Source organism: Cavia porcellus, unplaced genomic scaffold (genome assembly GCF_034190915.1).
Source record: "Cavia porcellus strain 051 isolate PalLab524CR breed Dunkin Hartley unplaced genomic scaffold, mCavPor4.1 scaffold_2, whole genome shotgun sequence".
Taxonomy (NCBI): Eukaryota; Metazoa; Chordata; class Mammalia; order Rodentia; family Caviidae; genus Cavia; species Cavia porcellus.
Window position 1 is genome coordinate 124436805 of NW_026947485.1, and position 17775 is coordinate 124454579.

The window sequence follows — 17775 nt, forward strand, 5'->3', positions numbered from 1 at the left end:
TTGAGCACTTACTATGTGCCAGGCAGGTGGTGAGTTGTTTATAGAATCTAGCTTCATTCTGCTAACATCCCTGGAGGCCGGGCCTCCTGTTCTCACCGTTTTGCCAGCGATGATCTGACAGTCTAGGAAGGTGAGATAGCTTCAGTGCACAAGAGGCAAGGCTGGGATTTGAACTCAAAGCTCCCAGAGCTTTGCTCTGCATGTCTGTGCCACAATGCCACCTCTAGAGAGTTTTCTTAAAACCAGTATATATTCTGGTTTTCACTTATATTCTGAAAACCAGTATATATTCTGGTTTTCACTTAAGACTTTGGTGACTGTTTTTGTTATTATCTTCATCTTTACCATTTTCTGCAATCAAATCATAAGGTTCCCTGAAGGCAGCAACTGTGTCTCCCCTATTTGTGTTCCCTGCCACTCCTAAAACAAAGCCACTTGCACAAAATAGAAGCTAAATAATTATTTGTTGAAAGGCACTTGCATTTGCCTCTGTGTCTAAATAGACCCCACCTAAATGAGTCCACTTTCCCAACTTGGAGCTTTTCCTCTTCCTTGGAGCCATCCCCTTCTTGTTTTGTTTTGGAAAGGTCAGTTCTGAGCTGGAGGGACACTGCAGTTGTCTTGTCACTTAGTGTGATCTGAAAGTGAGCGCCTGTGGTAGTGCTTTCCCTGCCCTCAGCCATCAGGCCTGGCACTCGGGAGGCTCTGATTGTAGGAGTTGCCTTATTTGCATTGATGAGGATGAGCCAGCTGCTAGAGCACACAGAACTGCACCTGACACAATCACCGAGTTCAGGGTTAGCGCGGGGCACCAGGAATCCACTGAGCGGCGTGGCGATTTCAGCCTCCATTAGAGTCACTCATGCAAAATGACCCAAATTTGCAATGAGCACAATTAGCAGTCCAAAGATGCATGTTAATTTGGGGCCTGATATTTTCCTACATTCTCTTAAATTAAAAATTATAAATACACTCTTTCCTAGACAAGTCTGGGCAGGACAACAATTCAGGGAATTAGGGGCTTGTAGAAAATGTGCAGACCCCAGAAAATGGGGATTTCTTTGCGTTACCAGTCTCTCCTCCCACCCCCGAGATTTTAAGTTTGGCATCAAATAGGGTAAGGGCTTTGTGGTATGATGTCCCTTTTGAATCAGTAGACAATAAGCATGTACAAGGATTAAAAGTAATAAAATAATAAAAATAATAATTGCAAGTGTAATATGTTGGGAAAACTTTTAAGCTTTAAAAAAGGATTTGATATTTTATGCCATGTATCATTTCTGAGGCTATGTTTGGATCCCATAACCACAGATAAACTCAGTTATTTCATTATGTCCTAAAAGTACAAGAGATTGTGTTGAATTTTTATGAAACAGAGTTTGTAAATCAAATGGAACATTCTCAAACCCTGCCTGGGTTGTGTTTCCCTATGTTTGCAGTCTATAGGTGTTGAAATGCCCACCTATACTTTAGGAGGAAAAAAAAAATCCACAACATTTTGCAAAAATTGAATAAATGATCATTCGAAGCAAAAGGATGCAGTTCAAAAGCTAAACCTCCCATTGGAGAACAGAAAATTTAATGAGCTTTTAATGGAATGCAATGCTCAGAGTAGTAAATTATTTGTTAGTTGACGATGCAATCAGCATGCTGATTAAGGTTGCTTGGTTTTTTACTAAACATTAACTGAATGAAAACGGGTAGTCCTTGTTCTGCTTGGGGGGCTTTAAGGAAGCAAATGGACTTTCAGAACAGAGATTGTCAATAAAGGTGAGTGCACTCCAGGTGTCATTTGAATATGATGATAAAATACTAGTGATAAATATTTAAAAGCATTTTAAATCCACAATGTTCGCCTAGTGTATTGTGGACGCTGTTTAAAGAAGCAGTGGGCCTTAGAAGGCCTCACAACAATCCCTCTATCTCTCTAGAAAGAAATATCTAGATCTGCTTTCTTTTATTGCAAAAGAAAAAAAGGGGGTGGGTACGCTTTGAAAATATAAACCAGCATGGACTCAGGGACCAGAAACTGCTTGGGAGTTTGGAATATAAGCCGGAGGGAAAAAAAAAAAAAAAAAAAAGAAAAAGAAAAAGGAAGAAAAAAGACAAAAATCATAACAAAGAAAAAATATTCCTGCAGCAAATAAGACATCCGTTTCTCTGGATGGATTAAGATAAAATTTAATCCAGCAGTTTCGCTATTTCAGTGTTTCAAAATAATTGCTATTAGACTATGTGCATCATTTTAAATTTTGAACTGATGGCATTGTAAGGGCAAAAGTGTTGTGATGTCGGAGTTGTATTCTGTCTAATTTAGGAGGTCTGAGGAGAGGAAAGTGAAAACAAAAAAACCTGGAAATAAATTATGTAAATGCTTATTTTGTGGTAGATGTTTAAGATAGAATTGTAAAAATACAATTTTCTGTATTTTAGTCGATGTGTACAATAGCCCTAATTTAGTGCTTCTGAGATTTTTGTTATTAAATCTGTTTAAATTACTGGATTTATTTTTCCCTCCAAGAGGGTTTTTTTGTTATTGTTGTTGTTAGTTTGTTTTTCTCCCTACCATTGAGGGTTTGTAGGTTAATTTTCTTTGAACAGCTACAAAGTCCTTTTTCTATAAATCCCAATTAGTTTCATCAGTGGAGATTCTCTGGCAATGATCAGGTACCCTTAAAATCCGATAAATAACTACCTCTCACTTTTAACTATTCCTGTTTATGACCCAAGAGGTTAAAAGCCTTTGACTGGCGTTTGACTTCTGACCTCATATAAATGTTATCTTATCAGTTCCCGCTTGTTAACTTGTATTGAGCGCTTGTCCCTGATGGCTTTTAGATAAAGGGTTGTGGTTTTTTCTTTCCTTTTTTTATTTTAATATATTTCCTATAGGAACTAAACCATTTGCTTTGTTCTATGCCCAGTGCATTCAAGTCTACACAGCAAGCTGCTATAAATCTGTTTGAAAGAACAAAATATGCTTTTAGCTACTATCCACATTATTTTAAATTTAGCTTTATGGGTGGAATTTTATAATTAAAAATATACATTTACTAAAATTAATAATATTCGTTAATAGTGATCTTAATCCTTTAACATGTTTGTCAAGAAGCTGCTGAGCTGTGTTTTCTCTCTTCATAAAAAAAACACAAGAAAATTTTTAAAAAAGCAATTTGAGCTTTGCATTTGGTATCAGCATGAGATGAGTGAGAGAGATAATTTATGGAAATCTTGTCTCCCTAGACTTCAGGAGTCTGCCTAATGAGAGAGTCATCAGTAAGATATATCTTTTTTAAAAAATCGAATCCAGACCCTGAACAGTGCATTGGCTAACCTTTGGGGAGGAAGGTGGCGGCCTGGAGCCTGCCTTTGCCCTTCTGTCCTGAGAAGGAAGGGGAATGCTGGCCTTTTATTGCCTTTGCAGCCGTGGGTCCGGTGCACACATTGACGTGTGTATGTGTGCGCGTCTACACACTGTGTACAAACCTAAATACATTTGAATGTTTGCATTTTAATCTGCCTCCATCCCTCCACAGCATCAGGAGGGCATCCTGGGCAGACGCTGGTGCCTCGGAGGCGGCCTCATTTGCCAATGACCTGCAATGTGATTTCTAAACAAAATATTGTATTAATTGTTGTGAGGAAAACAGGCAGCCAGGAGGAGGAAGGAGGAAGGGGCAGCCATCTTGGAGTCATCCTGCCTCTTAGCCCATTCTTCCTCCTCCTAAGGCTCCATAATTAGAATATTATCTTTATTTTTAATTGGCCCTCCATGCAAAGCTAGAGGCATATTGAAGAGACCTTTGTATTTGTGTTTAGGGTAGAAAAAAAGTTGTAACCTCTTTCGGCTTTAAATAATAACTGCGACTATAGTCAAACTACATCCATTATTCTCTATCCTTCTAAATAAACATACACATAAATGAAGCGTATGCCAAGGCTGTAAGAGACCTGTACAAAACCTATTAAGGGAAACAAATGTCTATTTGGACCATTCATTTGCTGCTATCTAAAGAATTAATATGTCAGTAAAGTTATCTGGCCTCCCTCCTCCCCTTCTGTCTTTTCTCCCTAAACACACACACACACACACACACACACACACACACACACACACACGCACTCACAGGCCCCCCTGCCCTGGAGAGATGGCAACCCTGGAAACTTTTTTCTTTCTTTTTTTTTTTTTTAAACAGGAATTCCCTTTCTCTTAGATCATAGGTATTTAGGAAACAGTGAGAAAGACTAGCTTTAATTTCTTTTTTTCAATTTAATTTTATTTTCTGTATGCCGAGTGCTGCAATGCTTTGTCATGTCCCAACACTGCTTTCATCGTGCTTATATTCTGGGAACACACAGGTTTAATGCAATTTGTCCTAACTTTTCATTTCAACTATTGCTTTTCTCAAAGTGGCCACAGTTTAAAGACTGCAAAAGCAAAGGGAAAAGAAATATCACGGCAGGGGGAAAAACAAACCAACCCCCAAACTGGTGCTGGTATTCACTGCATTGACACATTCTCCAATGTTTTCTCTGTAGTTATAACACAAAAGCGCTTTCTTCCCTGTTTTGATGTGTTAAAGACGAAAGAGAGGACACTTCGAAGTGGCAAAATAAGTATTTAGAAAGCCCAGGGAAAGTATTTTTCCTCTGCAGGTTCAGCATATATTCATAATATGTAGACTTTCAATAGTTTAATAGTAATTAAATTTTTTAATTGGAAAAGGGATAAAAAATAAAATTTAAACGTGCTGTCTCACATTCCCCAAACTTTTAGCTATCAATGTGGCCTGCTTTCTGTGTAATCAGAAGTGTGTGCAGAGCCAATCATTCTACTGTGTCTGAAATAAAGAACAAGCATACTGAGTCCCTCTGAGAAGTGTAGCAGATCAATAACAAATTATTGTCTAATTCTGATATTGGACAGAAGAAGCTATAAATTCTTATTCCTTTGATATCAGTAACCGTAACTAATTTCCTTAGGCAATATTATTTGCAGATTGTTTTATTTAGGGAAACAAGGATTTGAAAGAGAAATAATGACCTGGTTCCTAAACAGTCTTCTACTCTAATGACCAAATTCTCAGAGTTGAAACCCAGAGTTCTTTAGGCTTGTGTTCTGTAGCTTGGATTTTTTTTTTTTTTTTTTTTTAAGAAACAAGATTTAGCGTGTAAGTCAAGCAATTTAAAAACTGATGAAAGTTACACTACTGTTCTTATTGATATCTAATTTATGTTTTAGTATTTGGTCGTAAGTCTTAGTCTACTTCGGAGAGAAAAAAAGTGTTTACTTAACCAGTTTCTATGCCAATCAAAATGAACATCCTCAAAATATGTTTGATGTAGCATTTTAAAATTGTGATTAGAAAAACAAGAAAGAAGATGAAGGGAAATTAAGGCCCTGTATCCTTCAGCTCTGTAATGTTACCTAAGGATATATTTAAACATACTGCTTATATTTTTTGTACTTAAAAGCTTCCCCCAAGAATATATTAAGCAATCTAGTCCATCTGATAATTTTCCCTCCATTCCTTGCCTCAAAAACTGAACCTGCTCTCTATGGAAAAAAAAAAAAAAAAAAAAAAAGCAGAGGCTTCTCTGATACTGTGGACCTTTCTGTGTTTCAGCAAAAAGTTAAGAACACAGAGTCCGAAATATCGAAAATTTTAGGTCCTAAGTTATTGTCGCTGTTCCTTTGTGAGGGCTGAGCAGATGGGTTTCTCATTACATTTGGGCTTTGTCCTCCCTTCTGTGTGTTTTCTTTATTTGTGTAAATTGGCCTTGTCTCTTCCTGCTAGAATGTTTAATCTGGGCACATTCTCCCTGATAGATTCGCATTCCTACTGTCCCAGCTTGTTTGGAGTTTGGATTGGAGGTGGTTTTCCTTACTTTAAAAGCTTTGTAATTCAGACTTAGAGAGCCAGTGCTTTTTCTGTCCATTTGGGCATACTCAAAGGTCACACCCAAGGTCATCTGCCATGTATGTAATCCTTCTGATGGGGAAATGATAAAATAGCACCCACAGGCATCTGAGAGTAGGGGTACGGCCTGGACACACACCTTGTCCTCCTCTTGGCCTGGTCTGCTCTGGAGAATGAATACGATCATCCCAAAGTTGATGCTTCGAAGTGACCAGTCAGACGCTAGCAGGTCAGCTGGCTGTCCCCTTGGACAGAGGGTCCATAAATCAGAGAGATGTTGGTGTGGTTGAAAGGGAAGGTGGTCCAGCCTGAGGGGAGCCCCGTAAATCTCTGGCAGAGCTTTGTTCCTGGTGGGGAGTGGGGGTGAGACTTGGGTAGCTTGGGGCTGTAGGCTGTTATTAATGCCCTGGCCCTCCTGCAGTGGGTGCTAACTTGTGCATGAGAGCTGCTGCCACCCTTCCCAAACATCGGGTGCTCGGAAAAGTCAAGCACGGCTGAGCCCTGATTTTCATTTAATAGCCAAAACCAAGATGCATTTGGGCTAGGATGATAGGACAGCTCCCTTGAAAAGATTATTTGAACTACAAAGGCATTCATTTAGGGCTAGCAATGTTGCAAAAGGGCCTGCTAGAAATTAGCAGCCTGTCCTGGTATTTGGAGAGCAAGAATGACAACTTATTGGAAGTTCTCAAGGAATCATTTATATTTCACACTCCACTAGGCAGCTGATTTGAGATTGTCTGTTAGCATAACAAAGGCTTTGAGCCTGTGAACTTCAGAAACCTTTCGACCTCTTAGCTGCTGGCATGAATAGCCCCCAGTCCTGCCTATAGAGAGCTCCCAAAGCTCCCCTGTTCGTGGCTAAATTGTTAATCAGGGTAATTTAATATAGTTTTCAATATGCCTCATCTCTTATTGGGAAAGGTATTCACAGCTTTCCTACCCCTGAAAAAAAAAGTTCTTTTATTCCAGTGTGAGAGGGGCAGCTGCAGACAGGCCTCCATCTTCTGCCCCCACTCCTCCTTCCCAGCAGCGACCACAGGCCAGGCCAGAGAGAGAAACTCAAGTGACAATCCCCTTGCCTGCCCTCCACTCTGAACCTGAAACTCCAGCCTGTTTACGCCCGAGAAGCGACAAAACAAAAAGCCAAGGCTCAGCCACAACTGAAATCTCAGAGCCAACACACACACACACACACACACACACACACACGCCACACCCCGTTCTGTTCTCCACCCTCCCCTCCCCTTGTCTCCCAACTATGCTGAGCCTGTGTCTCCCAACAAAATGCCCCGAAATGCTCTGCATTCCCTCACTGGCTCCAGACAGCCTCGCCTGGCCTGCACACTCCCTCACACCCAGGCACCCTCAGCCCTGTCCCCACATCCACCCCCAGTGTCACACAGTCCTTCGCCTGCTCCCTCACACCCTCTCCATTCACATGCACATTAGCGAAGTGAAAAGAGCCCCGGCACAAATATATTAATTTTAATATGGTTAAGACTGAAGAGGTCTCAGGATATTACACAATAGTGGGAAAGCCAACTCTAAAAACTCAGGTTTGGGGCACAATTTCATCCCAGAGGCCTACAGGATGGCTTTCTTTCACTTTCTGTCAGTATCCGCTCAAATAGATAAATGTAAATAAACAAAGTGAATAAAAAAACAATCACCAGCAAAGCACTCAGCTTCTGGGTAGACACTCTGCCAAAGCATTACCACATTGTCTTTCTAATGACTATGTTTCTAGTACCCCATGTACATACTCAGAAAAGTGATTTTGTGCAACAGAGAAAATATATAATCACAAATTATGCATTTAAACCATTTTAAATGGAAAGATAGAGGCTCTTCATCTTACTTTGTTTTCCATGTGAGAACTGTAGGACATCTATAAAACATATCAGGTGACTTAGTGGTCACTTGATGGTGGTTTTTGTGTGGTGAGAGCTTGGTCTTTGTGTGAGTTGAGACTCTGGCTCTTGTACCATTTCTTGCTTGTGTTCTGATCTAGTGTGTTTGTCTCTCTGCCTCCTGAAGTTAGAGACGGTGTCCCGTACCTGTAGTATTTTCTTTGATTTTTCTCTAGCTAGGGTGGCCCTTGATGGGGGTTGGGAGACTTTTTCACTCACTTGGGATCCTAACCTAGCATCTGAAGACCGTGTGGAGAGGGGGAGACAGATTTCTATTTATAGCATCAGGAAAAGGATTATTATACCTCCCCCATAGGAAATACAAAGATAGACCTACACAAAACAAAACACAAAACAAAGTCTGGCCTCCTTCTCAAGACGGTTTTTATTGACATTAAAAAGTGGTTGAAAAATAGGTTTTGTGGTCAATTTCAGTGGCTAAATAATGCTCACAGGTGACACGCTGAAAAGAAAAAAATAAAATGATTGTATATAGTCATCATAGTATATGGCAATCCTTGAATTTGCATTTTCCTTTAAAAAAGATTAGAGCTTTAATTGTAGTGCTGTGTATATTTTTAGATTGCTAGCATTTTCATCAATAAGCTATTTATTATTTATTTTAATGATGTCTTTTTGGCTTATTTCATTCTTTAAGCAGTGGTTTTCATTTCCTTGATCTGTTAAATCAGAATATTTAAAAAATATTAATTGATAGCTATTAACAATGAATGGGTAAATATTGCTGGTTTCTCTTTTTTTAAAGCCAAGATTGTAAAATCATTCATACGTAAATTAATAGAAATTTAACTTTCAAAAGATGTTTAGAGAAAAATTATAGTTTAAACTCAAAAATGAAAAAAATACACAATTTGCATTTTTTTTCAGTGCTTTTGCTTAACATTGCTTTTATTGGCCTTTTCTTCATTAGAATTTATCAGCTCTCCATCATTATACTTTCACATCTCTGATTTCTGTTAAATTTTCTAACTGAGGTTAATAAACACAAAGGAGTAAAAAGGCCTATTTGTTTCTATCTAAGGTACTCTGTATTTTCAGGTGGTTGATAGCTGCATTTACATTTTCTCCATGGGTTTAGTTTAAATTATTAAAAATTACCTGAAATTAATTCTATTTGGAATTACAAAATAGCAGGAGACTTAAAAAAAGGAATTAAACAGCACAATTTTGCTAAATCATAACATTTCCTTGGGCTTGGGCCATCTAACACCCTCTCCAGAATGGCATGGTTTGGGCTTCATATTTGTGGAAGAAGAAGGGTTGGGGAGAAGGATGTATATTTGGAATGGTGTTTGACAGGGGGAATGAGCGCAGACACCAGAACAATTATATTACAATCCCATTGGGAATGCCAGCACCAAATTTAGCCAGACTGATGGGGTCCTGTCTAGACGGTCCCTTTTGTGTGTCAGCTGTTTTTCCCTGCTTTATTGCACTGCCTGAATGTGTGAGTTGAACATGCATATGGATCCCAAGCATAGCCATTCCTGCGGCCATACATTACTATTAAACTTCCTCTCATTTGGCTAAGAAGCAAGGGTTATGTATTCCCACTGTATTCCCTTTGCAATATTTTGTAATTAAAAGGCAGCTTCCGGATTAGTGATGTAACAAAGGTTGAAGACAAAGTAGAAGGTGCTTAAGCTGTTCCTTTACATGAAGAAAATATACTAGGTAAACATTTGTGTCTTCTTAAACATGTCCACCTCTTTTCCACTAGAGTGAAAGAAAGACAGAAGGAAAAGAAATAAAACAATAGGAGGAAAGAGGCAGAGTACATACAAATTACCACCTTTCCTTTTGAAAAGGGCAAAGGATAGAAAGAATATTTATTCAGTGTTTGTGGTGTAATTACCAGTAGTGTGTGTACGATTTTCCTTGTTTTTTCTTTCCCTCTCTTTATTTGGGAAACCAAATGGGGTCTCATGAGGGTGCTTACAGAGTTTTAGAAATAGATTCTCAAACTCCTTCAAATATATGGTTATAAAATTGTTTCAGTGTTGCTGGACAAAGAAATCCCAGAGACACCACTCCACATCTGAGCAACTGTCAGAATTTGGGGGGGAGGGGTGTGCCAAGAGAGTGCAGGAAGGAGAGGGCTTACTTATAAGTGAAAAGTATATGCACACACTCACTGTTTTGGGGAGTAGGGAAGCACCCTAAGTCAGAAGCACATTCTGCACATGCTGGGTACTAAGGTTGGATGCCTTTGCTAGCAATCAAGAATTTGAAATGCATACAAATTAATTATTCCAATTAGAAACTGAGAAATAGAAAACACATTAAAGCTCATGAAAGTTGGTATCAGATCCACCTCTTTCTAGGAAAGGTTTGCCAGCAACTTCTGCCTAAGGACACAAGCAATTGAAAAGTGTAAGGAATCGGAATTCCATAAAATGTAAGTCTTTGTAAATCAAACTCTTGCTTCATATTAGGATTCAAAATGAATAGCATGATTCAGGAAAGATGCTGTGTTTAAGGTACAGAGAACTTTTGCTAAAATGTATCCATAAACTTTATTTAGAAAAGGAATTCTATTTGCTAAAATTGTTTTTCTGTTAGCAAAAAGGAAAATGGCAGAAGTTTTTACTTTGGTCAAGGAAACACAGTTTAAAGTTAGTGACAGAAAAAAAAGGTGATATTACTATTACAGATACAGTGTTGTTTCATACACTAAATTTTGTTAGTGACTAAATCATGGAACTTAGATTTTTAAAATAAGTTTCAGTGCTTTTCTGTTGAGATTTAATAATTGCCATTCACTATGGACAATGAAGATTTTATCTATCTATTGAGGATGGATATCGAAGAGGAAAAAGAAAGAATTGTATTTCTGATTTTCCTGAAGATGATACTATGAGAAATGATCTACTTTTTGATTGAGAGCATCCTACAAGCAAAGTCGCACTCCTATAGTGTGATCAGTGATACGGTGTGGGGGAAGTCTCTCTGGGAGAGAGACACCATGCGAGCTACTGACATTGAATATGGAGACCTTGAGTAGGTACTTAGAGGCCCAACTTTGGTGTGATAAAAAAAAAATATCATCAAAGACAGGGGCAGAGAGCAAAAGCAACTAAGACTGAGAAACAGAGAAAACAAGAGGGACGTGGGGGAGGGGGTGGGATTGGGGTGGCATGCAGGGGTACTGAGTGAGAAAAAAGAAAGGGGAGCACAGAATGAATATTCTAAGCATTGTTTTAATCTAAAACAGAGAGCTTCCAGGAGAATGAATTTCAATGGAACTGAGCCAAAAATAATTATAGAGATTTTCTTGTTTTGTTTTGTGCATGAAGAGCATCTCTTTTCTCTGGAGATGCAAGTGAGAAAGAGCCCCAGCCCAGAGAGTGAAGTGATGCCCCTCTGCCCCTGTACTTGCACACGCCACAGTGGCAGCCCTTTCTTTCTGTCCTTTCCCAATAGCTACTGGCACCGAATTGTGTGAGAAGAGAGGGAAGTGGCAGGAGTCCTCAAACCTTAGCTGGGTTTTCTCTTCTGACAATGGCTTGTTTACTTTGATATACCCGAAGTTTTGAAATTGGTAGCAAGCTTGGACTTGGGAGCAGGGAGGGATACCTCTTTTAGGTTTCAGAAATAAAATCGAGCTACTTCCCACTAAGAGCACGTCCCCTCTTAGAGATACTTGAAACTTCTTGGGGTTTGTTTTCTGCATTATATTTGCTTTCCTGTTCTTCATCATCATAGCAGATTATTAAAGGAAATCTCCCAATTTTCTTCCACTTTGTCTGTGATGTAAAATCTTTATCTTGGAACCCTTATTTTTTTAAAACCATTAAAAAACGTCATTAGTTAAAATAGCCCATGCTATGACTGAATTTCCGTGGAAACAGTAAAATATGCTTAGTATAAAGCAGGAATGGAAGGTTTTATGTTGATATGAAATACACAGACTGGAGGGAGAGAAATCATAAACAACTGAGAATTACTATTTTCAAAAGTATTAATTTTCTTGAGTTTAGTTTATTCACAAGTCATACTAGTAAAGTACTATGTGAATCTGCATACCTTCGCGAAGCCTTCTAACTCAGGTGTTGTGTGTTGTGCCATGTTATAGACCCTGTTGTCATTTTTGTCATTCACAAATGCTAATTCTACAAGTGGGTTTAAGGTATCATTTTTGTCTTTGTGCTACCATGTTTTTTTTTTAAATGCTATATTTCAGAAACCTAAGAAGAGGTTTTTTTCTTCTACAATATTTCTCACAACTTGTAACAATTAACATTGGTCTTATACTTGTTTGATTTGCTAAGTTTTAACAATTTAGCAACCCAGCAGAAGAGCAGCATAGAGTTGTAAATTTAATGGATTATCTCTAAAATGACCTTGATATGAAGTTAAAAGAAAGCTATTTATGTTACATGTATAGTCCAGATTATCTATAGATAAATATATGCATCTCAGACTATAGCAAAAATAGACATGTTTTCCTTTAAACATGTACATACTAAAATTTATTGTTTTCCTATCAAAAAATGATTGAAATGTATAGTAGTGAGCAGTAAAGTTATAAGATTCTATTATGTAGTTAACTTATTTTTTAAAGATGAAAAATGTCTTCATGCATATGAGACTTTATTTAGGGATTTTCAAAACATATTTTAAATGTCACTGCAAATGCATTGTGTAAATCTATGACTATGAGTTTTATAAATCCACATTTAATTTAATTAACCATATTGATTCACTTGACATTTTTCTCCTCCAGAATCCTCCTTCTATCCTTTTTCATCTCTTTATTAAAGAACATTTCTTTCACAGTGGTAGACTAATTTTTGAAGCAGATTTTACAAAATAAAACTGACAATGGTTTTAGAACTTTTAAAAGCATTCAGCTTAGGTTTTTAGAAGTGGTTAAATGAATATTTAAGAATTCAAAGTAGTTAATCACATTAATCTTAACCTTATATTTAAAAACTCAATCCCCAAAATGAGTGGATGTACTTCTTGAGAGTAATTATTAATATAAAAAACCAGAATAATCACAAGTATGCTCTAAACCTAATAAGTGCTTGAGATTAGTAACAAATATTTATTTTCTTGTCCTATTCAATCAAGGGTATTGAGATTCTCTAAAACATTACCTTTTAACAATTTAAATAACTTGCAAATAGCAAAAAGATTTAAGAATACTTGTGTCCATGAAAACTCTCATAGCTATAATTTCACAATTTATATTACGCTATACTACATCATTAAAATTATTGAGAGAAAATATTAGTTTACTAAAACATTTAGAATACAGCATAAAGAATAAATTATTGATGATAATGTGACACGTCACATCCATGTGTGTTTACTGTCAAGCTCCACAACTAGTTGTAAAAAGAAGAGGTAAAGATAGACTTATAAATGATGTGTCCCAAAGACATTAGCAACGTGCTGGGGGTGTAACTCAGTGGCACAGCGCTTGCCTACAAGGGCAAGGTTTTGAGTTCAATTTCTGGTACAAAAAGAAAAGAAGGAAGGAAGGAGGGAAGGAAGGAAGGAAGAAACAACAAAACAAAGAAGTCAGTGATGGAGCCTTTAATGTGGGCCCCATGGTTCCTCCGTTACATGAGAATGCATAAATAAATGTGTCCTGGTATGTCCAATGTAGATGCGTTTTGTCACTCATTTACACCAATCACCATTAATAAAAGGGATTTTTAAAGTTTCTATCTTGATCAATTCTTTTCTAGCCCCAAATCACTAAATCAGTTTCAGAGTTTAGTAACTCAAAGGGCAAAATCAGAAAAGTCACATTGCACTTGAAACCAAGCTTGGAGACTCCCAGAGGTAGTCTGACTTGTTTGTTCCTTGCATCTTGCAGTGGTGGTATGGAGCCCAGGATGTGGCTGGCGGAGGGAAGAAAGCAGCCAGAAGCAATTGAAAGGGTTAGAAAGGAAACTTGCCCAGCTTCACAGACCTGTTTGCTGGCCACACACACCTATAGTGTACACATAAGATGTGTTTGATATAAGACCTTAAAAAGAATGCCACACTCTGGAAAATTCAAAGACAAGTCAAGTTGCCTTACACGCCTGGGTTTTGTTGCTTCATGGCATCACCTCTATGTTCCTTAAATGTAGTTTTAAAATGTGTTAAATGGGAATGCTAATATCAGCCCTGCTGTTTCTGCAGTAGATTCATTCATGGGGATAGATTTAGTTCAAAGGCCCAGAACAGCCACATATAACAATAAGGAAACAAAATCCTCTTGCCTTCAGTGGGGTTAGGTACATGTAAGGGAAGAGTGAATGCTGTTGATATTCGAGATAAATGCCTTCGGTGGAAATGTGCACATTGCACTGATGTCCTCTGTGATGTATAAAAAATAAACTGCACTATATTAAATGCTATTTTCTATATCTTGGCATGTAGAATATGCAGTAACAGTTATGATAATAATAACTGCCTCCAAATAAGAACTGCCAGCGATCCAAGGTGTCTATTTAATCATAATCAAGGACTACCTGGTAAGCAGTAAGTGACAAAAAAGGGTATTCCTGCTACAATATTAGATGAATTGATAATAGAGAAAATGGTCACTTAAGATAGAAAAGTCAACAGAAAATAGCAGTAATTATACGTGGCTGGCACACAAGTCTACTGTATTCCATCTAGTGTACAATGTGCTATAATAAAAAACAAAGTACGCAACGCGTCGATGATGCAGTTACATAAGGAAATTTTATAGGATGGCTTTTTTCCCAGAGCACATTTAGCTTTTCTACATGCTATTTTTTTTGATAGAATCTCCCCTCCCAGTTAAAAACTGGTTTTCATCACACAACTGCATAACTGTTTTTTCTGCAACTAGCTATAATTACTTGTTTTGTGTATCTCTAGCAGAGTGATCCAGTGTTTGCCATTCTACCTCATGAAATGCATCTGTGTTAGAGGGATATGAAAGGAAGTACTGACCTTATGTAATATATTGCTATATTGGTAGGGGCACACAGTCCTGATTCTTTGTAAAAGGAACAAAAGTCTATATTGCGCTGAGTCTTCCTCTGTGAATCCTACGTGAGTTTTCTAAAGCATAAAACTAGAGGTAACTGAAGACAAGCACAATATGGAAATTACTTGTACACAAAGCAGTTCCTTTCCTTCGGATGTACAATGGGGCCTGAACTTAAAAGGCTGTTGGACGGATTTGCTGAGAGTGCCATCATAGAAAGCCCTGGAATCAGCATTTGTGAGATTTGTCAAACGCAAAACTCAGATTTCAAGTCATTCAAGAATATCTTTTGACTTTACATCATTCACAAAGTTTTCTGCAAATAAAAATGAAGATTAAGCATTGTTGCTCCTGCCCGTCTCTTTCTCATCTCCAAACAGCCTTTCTCGGCCTCTTTTTTTTTCTCTCCAACTCCTGTTTGTCTCCTATTTGTTGCCCTCCTTTCTTTCAGGTTTTCTGTAATCCTTGCTTTCTCCTGTCCCCTGTAGTCTTTCTCATCAGTGACACCAATAAAAATAAACAGCCTATTTAAAACCGATGAGTCAAGGCCAAAAATAAAAGGTCAGTGTGTGCTCTCCCCCTCACATTACTTAGTAAAAACACACCTGTGGCACTGTCCCTTAAATATTTAAAAATAATTTTAGAAACAAACTTTAAAGAAACTAGAGGAAGACTAAAGTGCCATTTAATGTCTTTGATTTTATTTATAAATGTAGCTAATAAATGTTGCAAAATTCTTGTGAGCCTACTTCCCTGCTTACTGATTCCAAGGTGCAGAAGAATTGGTTTATCCAGGAAATTTTAGAGTCATAATTAGGCTTATTAATTACAATAATCAGTCTATCATGCAATCTTTTCTTATGTGCCACCCCCAGAGGGAGTTTGGCATGAAAAAGGGCCATGTGACTGGGCATTTATAAGGATACGAGCATTTTCCTACAGCGTCAATCAGTAATATTAGAAATCTGTCTCAGCTTAGTCCTGTGTCTTTCAGTTAAAAGAATAATGTCAGCAGATTTTTCCAATTTCAAATAAAAATTCAATATTAGTTTTTTAAATGCCTCAAAAATAGAAAATAAAAATGAAAGTTTCCCCCAATCAAATATATTTTCCTCTTAATTACAGATACAAAGCTATAATTAATTTTATTTAAGAGGTAAAAAGTATCTGAGTTTCATGTAGTTTCTTCAAACAAATAGAAACAAAAGAGAACAGAAAAGCAACAGAATCTGGTGGAAAGCAATACTTGTTCTCAATAATCTTAGATCAATCATTTTTCCTAATTTGGCTACCAGGTCATTCAAACATTTTTTGATTAGCTAAGATGATCAATTTTTTTAACATATTGGACCACACTGAAGAATGGGAGAAAAAGAAATAGCTTTTCAATCCAGAGATGCTGATATTTTGTGAAACAAATACTTTAAACGCTTATGTTATAATGAACTGCAAACTACTTTTAGAAAAATAAATAGGCCAAATGTAATAAGCGCATATCCATTTAAAGTCTAACAGTGCATAACCCCAATAATTAAAATTTTAGGCAATCTTCCGTCAACAGATAAATACATAAAAAATTTAATACATACTAATAGTGGAATATTACTCAACAATGCAAAAGAGTAAACCATTGACACATTTTCGTTGCAAGGGAAAATCTCAGCATATGCTGAATAAAAGATAGACAAGAGCACATATTATTTATGGAGCATTCTAAAAAAGTCAAACTAATGTAGAATGACAGAGATCAGCAGAACTTCAGAAGGCAGGAATTGCAAAGAGGGACAAAGAGAGTTCTGAGGGTGATAGATATCATGATCCTGATGTGGTGATCATTTCACCGGTGCATCCATATCTAAAAATGTGCATTATATAGTTGAATGTAAACTATTATGTATCATTTTCACCTTGATAAATTTAATTATAAAAAGATCAATTAAAGTAGAATGCAGCAACCAATAAGAATGGATGGTGATCATTAACAACAAAATCAGACAGTGCATTTTGGAACTATCTGGGTGATTGGGACCATATATTTTGGAATATAAAGAATTTAGGAATTCAGGTCACCCTATTTACCCACTAGCTGATGTCTATGACTTTAACTTAATTCAAAATTATTTTCCATTCTTCCCTGTTAAAAGTTGATACAGTCCTGAATGAGGAGAGCATCACAAGTTTTAGATTAAAAAAACTAACAAAATGAAAGACCTACAGCAGGCGGCTAAATGCCAGAATATCACTGAACAATTGTTTGAGGCAGAGGTAAACTGCAGGATACTTGGTTTTAGAGAAAAGAATTGATAGCTTTTGTTTTCTCATGTCACCTTCAAAGATTTTTTTCTTTTCTTTTTTTTTTTTTTTTACCACCATGTGTGTGATGAAAAAGAAATGGAAGATTGATTAGAAGATGAAATGTCATTAGTCCAGTAACGGCAATTACCTGGATGTAGTTGCCCGAGGAAGACACCTTTGTGTGAGCTGATCAATTTTAACTGGCAAAATGTTTTTAAACAACAGTCAGGTACAGGAACACCGTACTGAGTCTCTATTCCAAAATGGAAGATAACTCAAGACAACCAGGTTACATACCAAGCCCCTTGCGGGGTACAACATAAAGAGGCTGAGATAATTTCACATAGTAACTTTTACTGTTCTATTTTTTATTCTAATAAATGTCTATTTATTTACTTACAATTAGATGCTTAGGTACATGCCTTGACTTACATCAGTCTCTATTTCAAAAAGGGAAGAAATAAGTTTTAAGTAACTTAGACACTGAACTAAAAGTCAATAAACATATGGGAAAAAAGGCTGGAAGCAAAGTGAATCTATGTGCAAACTGGCATTTTACTAAAAGAGCATGCTAAAATTTTGGTTTATCAAACATACGTCAGTAAAACTGAACTAAAATTTAGCAAGTGAAATATGTTCTGAGTGCAGAAGTCTGTGTCTTTTA

General features: G+C 37.1%; 1 long non-coding RNA gene across 4 annotated transcripts in view; it reads left to right on the top strand.

Annotated features, from left to right (window-relative positions):
* Window positions 1-1537: 1537 nt before the first annotated feature.
* Window positions 1538-17775, top strand: part of LOC106025587 (uncharacterized) — a 44866-nt gene continuing 28628 nt past the window's right edge. For all 4 annotated transcript variants that reach the window (XR_001199190.3, XR_010046398.1, XR_010046397.1 and 1 more), the window contains exon 1: window positions 1538-1770. This is a non-coding gene — a long non-coding RNA (uncharacterized LOC106025587). The remainder of the gene's footprint in view (window positions 1771-17775) is intronic.